Raw genomic sequence first — 7,050 nt, 5'->3', positions numbered from 1 at the left:
ACATTCTCAAATGCCCTTAGTGATGAACAAGACATTCACTTACAGGAGACCTAAAATGAGACCCAGGAACTGCTAATGCTGTCCTCTACCTGCTCAGGTTTCAGTTCTTCCTATGAAAGCCTCAGATTGCAGGGAAGTCTTTTTTTTTCTACTTTGGACATCCCCAGCTGGTGGAATGTGCTCATTTATAGGGCCCTCTGTGACTGAGGGGAGCCAAGGATAAAAGGAAAAATGGTATTCTCAAGTACGCAGATCGAGGAGGAAAATCCACCAACTTCTATGGGGCCAGTAAGAGAGTAGTGGGAATATGCCAACAGTGTGGTGGTAAACGGTTTTTGGTGGGTGTTTTGGGAGGCGGGGGCAGAGTTTAATGTTTTTTTTTTTTTTAATTTTTTACAAATACGCTAAAGATTCATGCAGTGCTGCCAGCATTGGACGTCAGCCTGGGCCACATGGCTGCATACTCCTTTGCAACTGGCCCTGTGATGGCAGAACTTTTCATCACACCTTTATTGCTTACTACAACCCTGGCATTATCTTCAAAATAAAGAAACAAGCCATCTTTTCTCTGGCATGACTTCTGTTGTCACATGACCACTGCTGGATGCACCTTCCTTCTGAGCTCTGGCTCGCCTTACTGACCATGGCCATCACCACGTTACCCACACCAGCAGAAAGTTTCGCTGTCGCTTGATCTCATTCACAGAGATGACTACAGATTTTTCACTCCTGTGTGGTCAACACACTTGATCACATTTCCTACCAGAAGACCCAGGGAAACCCTGAATTTCACATAGAAGGACCCACCACATCCTCACACTTCAACATCTTCAGAAAGAGCGTTGGTAAATATTTAACAATTGCTCTCTGGGGAAAAATGAATGCATATATAGATATACTGCATGTAGATGTTTGATACAAATCTTACCAATATAAAGGATCTATAGTACCCAATTTACAGATAATAACAAATTATACTCTTTATGATAAACTCCATATAGCCAATAGATCCTCACACAAGGCTTTGTTGATTTTTGCAAAATTCTTCTACTGTACTCAATCTAGGGTTGGAATAGATAAATGAGTGTGGTTACAACATGAATGTTGGTTGATATTTTCCTTTACATTAACAAGAAAAAAGAAAGTGAGTTAATAAAGATGTATGTCAGTATTTTCACTTGCTCTTCAATGACATGAGTGATTGCTTGCTGTATCAGATGATAGTTTCAAATACCGGGAGAATTTCCTAAGCTTTTTTTTTTAACTATTCACAATGTAACAGTTACGGACATGACACACGTTTAAGTTTAATATGCATTATTCACATCTTCTCCATCACTTTCTTAAGTCTAGGCAATCAACGAGACAATAAATCAAGCCCTGATTTGTACCATTTGCAGATTTCCAAGGTGTAAATATTCCCACAGGGGTTGATTCCAAGCTACCATTTTGATGTCATGGACTACAGAATTGGGAAGAAATGTGCAATAGCACACCGTGATATACTGTTTCCACCATACTGAAAAAATGGGTAGAAATAACCTCACGATCATAGAGAACAGTAAAAAGGTAGTAGAATAAATAGGAAGTAATGAGTTTCGAGAATTTATTGCCTTTTTCATGTAATTCACTTAATTGTAAATTTACACAATTTAATTTTTAAGAATGGCTGTGTTTAACAATTGGCTTGAAAATTTCCTGAAAATTTGACAATCAGCTCTCATGAGCTGGTATGAGCCACTCCAGGACACCACAGGAAAATGCCCAAAACACACCTGTGTGGGCTGGGAATTTTTGAGAGGCTGAGCATTTGAGGCATTCACATACCTGGGTTTTAGATTTTAGGCAAGTTGCCTAATTTTGAGCCTAAGTTCTTGAAGTGGTGGTTAAGATGTGGAGAAGCCCATCTGAGCTCCTGGCCAAGTTTTGACGGCTCCTCCTAGATGTCACTGTTAATCTTCATGCATGATCTTTCCAGTCCAACTAATTATACCTATTTTGTTTTGTTCTGAATATCACCCATTTGACAAGTAAGGTTACCAAACCTAGCACAGCCTTCTCCAAAGCACATCCTGAGCCTGAAGTCTGATCAGCTTGGTTCCACAAGGAACCAACCGTCAGCTGATAAATCACAGGAAGATGACCGGCCAGGGGAAGGCTGAAGGATACCTGAATAATTTCACGATAATCATCTGGAAGATACTTGATCTAGGAAGAGGAGGCAGGAAAAGAAAGATTGCTGGACCAGGTTTGAATGCAATAATATGCCTGGCGAGAAGAGGGAGGAGACGGTGAGCAGTCACATGGGTTGGTACCCAGATCCTTAATTTAGTGTTTGGTGAAATCTTGCTACCACTCCTTTGCCCCCATGGCTTAGGGGAAATGCAAACATCAAAATTACCTAAAGTCAGAGGTATCTTATTTGGTGCACTTGAAAGTTGACATGGTTCTCCTGTAAGGTCCAATCACCCTTGGGTCAGAAAAGCGTTGAAGTAGAGAGCTAGTTGCACACAACTTGGGGAAATTCTCCTGATATTTCCTACAATTTCAAAGAATATGAACATCTGAACACCCAACAAGAGGGAAAGAAGAATCATGATGAAAAGTCTGCTAAGAGTAAGTAGAGCCAGAGAGATCAGGGTTAAAATCTCTGCTTCCCCACTTACTAGCTGCGTGACCTTCAGTGAGCTTCCTTAATGGTAACATGGGAATAATCATTTTACTTACATTTTAGAGTCATCTGCAGATTATATTTAAAGCCTCTAGTAAGTTGTAAATATATAATATATTCGCTTTAAAAAATGCAAAAAGAGGAAGCACCTATAGTTGTTTTTTTAAAAGCAGAAGAATACAAATTTATTTACATTTCTGTAGTATATCGGGAAAAATGGCCACAATATTTTGCAACTTCTCTCATCAAGTGGCAAAATCCATTTATCCAATCCTCAAATATGGGCTTGGCATGTAACTAGCTTTGGCCAGTGGAATATTAGCAAATGTGACACAAGCAAAGACTTGATAAGTACTTGCACAAGTTCTTGAGAATTACTTCCCTTCTTGCTGATGGGAACACTTCTGCTGTCATGTGACTGGCCCGTTGGATAATGGGAGGCAGGTGGTCATCATCCCAGTTGTCATCACATCAGCTGCCACACATGTGAGTGAGGCCATCCTAGACTATCCAGTACCAGCTTAGCTGACCAGAACAGAAGAACCACCTACCAGACTCCAAGAATCATGAACAAATAAAATGCTTCTTGTTATAAGCCACTAAATTTGAGGGTTGTTTTTTTTTGGGCAGCAACAGCTAACTGATACAGTTCTGACTGCAGCTATATAAAGATACTTATGCAATGAAACAAGATTTAAGGGATACTGAGCTAAATGCCTCTTGCCCTCAACTGCTCACAATCATTTAAGTGAGAGAGACAAGACATAGAAATAGATAATACAGTTCAGCACAGAAGTTGCCAATAGGTTCAGGGTGGTATTAACTATGAGTAATTTTTTAAATGTTCTCTTAATATTATGATCAGTTTTTTCATACAGTTTTTAAATTGAATTTAGAAGGAGTGACTTAAGACTGTTAAGCTAGCATCTGCCTGGAGTGGAAGTTATAGGAGACAGAAAGAAGATGTGAAGTCTTCCCATGTGTACCCTCCTGACTCTAAAGGAGAGAGCCAGCCTGGCCAAATCATTTTCATTACCTTGAACAACCCCATATCAAAGTCAGGATGTGTAGATTTACCCGAAGTTATCTACCTTATCATTTCAATTAAACATATGGCTGAGGAATCTAATGAAGAAGGCTTGAGTGATGGCCGTAGAATCAATAAAGTCTTTCTGGACTTATCGATTTAGCATTCTCCATGCAGTAGAATTGATTTATGTCCTCAGATTTATTTTGATAACTCAATGATAACTCCACTATTCCTAAATTAATGTCAACTTTTCCTCAGGCTAAACTTTTTTCTAGGCAAGGAAAAAATCTTCTATCAAGTCAAACTGATTTTGCTAAGTAATTCCATGGCTAACAGGATGTCATAAATCAAAGAGAACCATGTACTACTATAATTGTAAATCATCCTTGTCATGGAAAAGTACAATGGCATTTATTTGTCAGTATTGTGATTGTATCATGCAGGGCCTCTTTCCTGTCAAAACTCATATCTTCCAATACAAACTCTATAATCTAATTGCAATTTAATAAATTCAATAGATTGCTTAGAAACTACATTAATTTTCATCTCCTACAGCTTAAATTTCCAGAACATGTGAGATGGATAGGTCCTAATTTCTAATTAGCACAATCTTATTGAATGAGATAAACCATCATCTTTGCATGAGGAATATTCATCTTGGGCATACACAAGCAAGACAATTAGTCAGTGCCATGTAAATGGGTATATTTGCAAATGCTTTTTGGGAAAACTATTTTTCAACCAGATCTACAAAGCAAAAGGAAAAACAGAGAAATTTTTCAATAAAAAAATACCATAATGAGATAGTCCAATTAATCACCAAGTCTGTGAGTCCACCTCCTACACAACTCTGAAATCTACCCAATTTTCTCTATTGGCCCAGCCACCATCAGGACCAGGAGAGCATCACTGCTTGCCAGATGCTGCAATAGACTCCTTGCTTCTCTTCCTGTCACCACTGCCGCTTTTTCCAATTCATTTTCTACATTGCAGCAAGAGGGCTTATTTTCAAAAATGCAAATCTCATTATAACATCACTGCCTACTCCTTCCCCTGGCTCTCAGAATAAAGAAAAATAAGCTATCAAAGCAGTCTGCAAGACCCTGCCTGCCTCTTCTAACTCATCTGTCCAGGCCCCTGCACTCTCTGCTCCAGCCAGGCTGGGCTTCTGTCAACACCTCTGACATGCCCCGCAGTCCCACACACATGCTAGTCTCTTGACCTACAGCACACCTGCACCCTCTCTTTGCCAAGCTAATCCCCACCATCCTACAGTTCTGGGCTCAAACACCACTTGATATGATTTGGCTGTGTCCTCACTCAAATCTCAAATTGTAGCTCCCATAATTCCCACATGTCATGAAAGGGACCCAGCTGGAGGTAACTGAATCATGGGGGCGGGTCTTTCTCATGTTGTTCTCATATAGTGAATAAGTCTCATGAGATCTGATGGTTTTATAAAGGGGAGTTCCCCTGCACAGACTCTCTCTCTTGCCTGCCACCATGTAAGATGTGACTTTGCTCCTGGTTTGCCTTCCACCACGATTGTGAGGTCTCCCCCCACAGTCACATGGAACTGTGAGTTCATTAAACCTATTTTTCTTTATAAATTAGCCAGTCTCACCAGGCGTGAGTCTCACAGGCTCACTCCTGTAATCCCAGCACTTTGGGAGGCCAAGGAGGGCAGATCACCTGAGGTCGGGAGTTCAAGACCAGCCTGACCAACCTGGAAAAACCCTGTCTCTACTAAAAATACAAAATTAGCCAGGCGTGGTGGCATATGCCTGTAATCCCAGCTACTCGGGAGGCTGAGACAGGAGAATCGCTTGAACCCAGGAGGCAGAGGTTGCCGTGAGCTGAGATCACGCCATTGTACTCCAGCCCGGGCAACAAGAGCAAAATTCCATCTCAAAAAAAAAAAAATTAGCCAGTCTCGGGTTTATCTTTATTAGCAGTGTGAGAACAGACTAATACACCACTTCTCCCAAGAAGGGTTCTGTGCTCCCCCAGTGGGTTAGACCCTTCCACAACCTGCACTTCTCCTTTACAGCCTTTTGTGCTTCTCTGCTTAGTTTCTGTCTTCTCTGTTAGATGGTAGCGTACTGAGGATAGGGACAATGTCTGCTTACTCCCCACTCCCCTGTCATACTGGTGCTCAGCTCATGTTTGATTACTTCTTGACTGAGATAGGGCAGGCAAGTGGGGACAGGGACCAAAAGAGCAGGAGCATTCACTGGGACAGGGCTGACGTAAATCCAAGTACACACCAAAGGTCCCATGGGGGAAGGCGGGCCAGGCCAGCAGTGTGCAAATGGCAGGTGCTGCTGTGACAGAACGTTGACCCACCTTCTTAATTAATGGACCTTTTCATTTTCAACGAACTTCAAACCAACAGAAAAGCTGCAAAAATAGTGTAACCAAACCACCATATATCCTTCACCCAGATTCACATATTCAAATTTTACCAACTTAATTTGTGTCTTTAAACCTCTTAAACAGTTACCAATTGGAGACAGCTAAAATACTTAGCCTAGCCAACTAGGCAACACCTTGTCTCTGAAGTTTTCCAGAGGTGGCAAATTATTAAAACCCAGTAAAACCGCAAAACCAGAAAAGTTTCAGGTAAAGTAAAATTCCCAGATTTTCTCTGAGCAAATGCAAACCACCTATAAGCACAATTCCAGGATCAGTTTGGCCTCTAAAAATCCTCCAGAGGCAACCCCCTTGGGCTTATAAAACTTTAAATCAGATCAAATCCATCTTTAATGCATTGCTAGGCAGGTCAATAGCAAGCACAAGCTCATTCCCAAATATAAGTGCCACCTCTCCCAACTGGACCAAAGTGAGATACAGAAACAGAGTTAATAAGGGCAGGGACAGGGGCTGGTCACAGAACAAGCACAGCCAGGGGACATTCAGTAAATTAAATGGCCCATGGGAGGCAGTTCACACTCGAAAGAGCAATTTAAACTATTTATGATCGTTGATGGGCCCTGAATTAGTTATAACTTCCTAAAGAAAAAAATCTTGAAATTATCACAAAGCCAGCGCTGAATATGGCTGCACAGTGCTCACTGGAGGTCATGAAGGAGAATGAGCTATTAGTCTGTATTAAGGAGCAAACACCACGGTAATGGCGAACTAGTGTGTAATACAAATGCGGGCGGCCCGACCTTGACTGCCGTTCAGTGCTGGGCCCTCCATCTCAAAAGGAAATAGACGAGGCAACAGGAGGGCGACAGGGAGATTAGTGCATCAGTGAGGGCTCAGAACCTCTAAATGAGGAAAGGTTTAATTATACAGGCAGCTAATTAGGAAGAAAAGAGGAGAAAATGGACAGAGGTGTGTA

The 7,050-nt window shown here is 41.3% G+C and overlaps 1 pseudogene; it reads right to left on the bottom strand.

Annotated features, from left to right (window-relative positions):
• Positions 1–412: 412 nt before the first annotated feature.
• On the bottom strand, positions 413–5,980 carry LOC112208358 (large ribosomal subunit protein uL14-like; annotated as a pseudogene).
• Positions 5,981–7,050: the final 1,070 nt, after the last annotated feature.

Source organism: Pan troglodytes, chromosome 13 (genome assembly GCF_028858775.2).
Source record: "Pan troglodytes isolate AG18354 chromosome 13, NHGRI_mPanTro3-v2.0_pri, whole genome shotgun sequence".
NCBI classification, from domain to species: Eukaryota; Metazoa; Chordata; class Mammalia; order Primates; family Hominidae; genus Pan; species Pan troglodytes.
The sequence above is the reverse complement of the archived record's forward strand: the minus strand, read 5'-3'. Positions and strand labels throughout refer to the sequence as shown.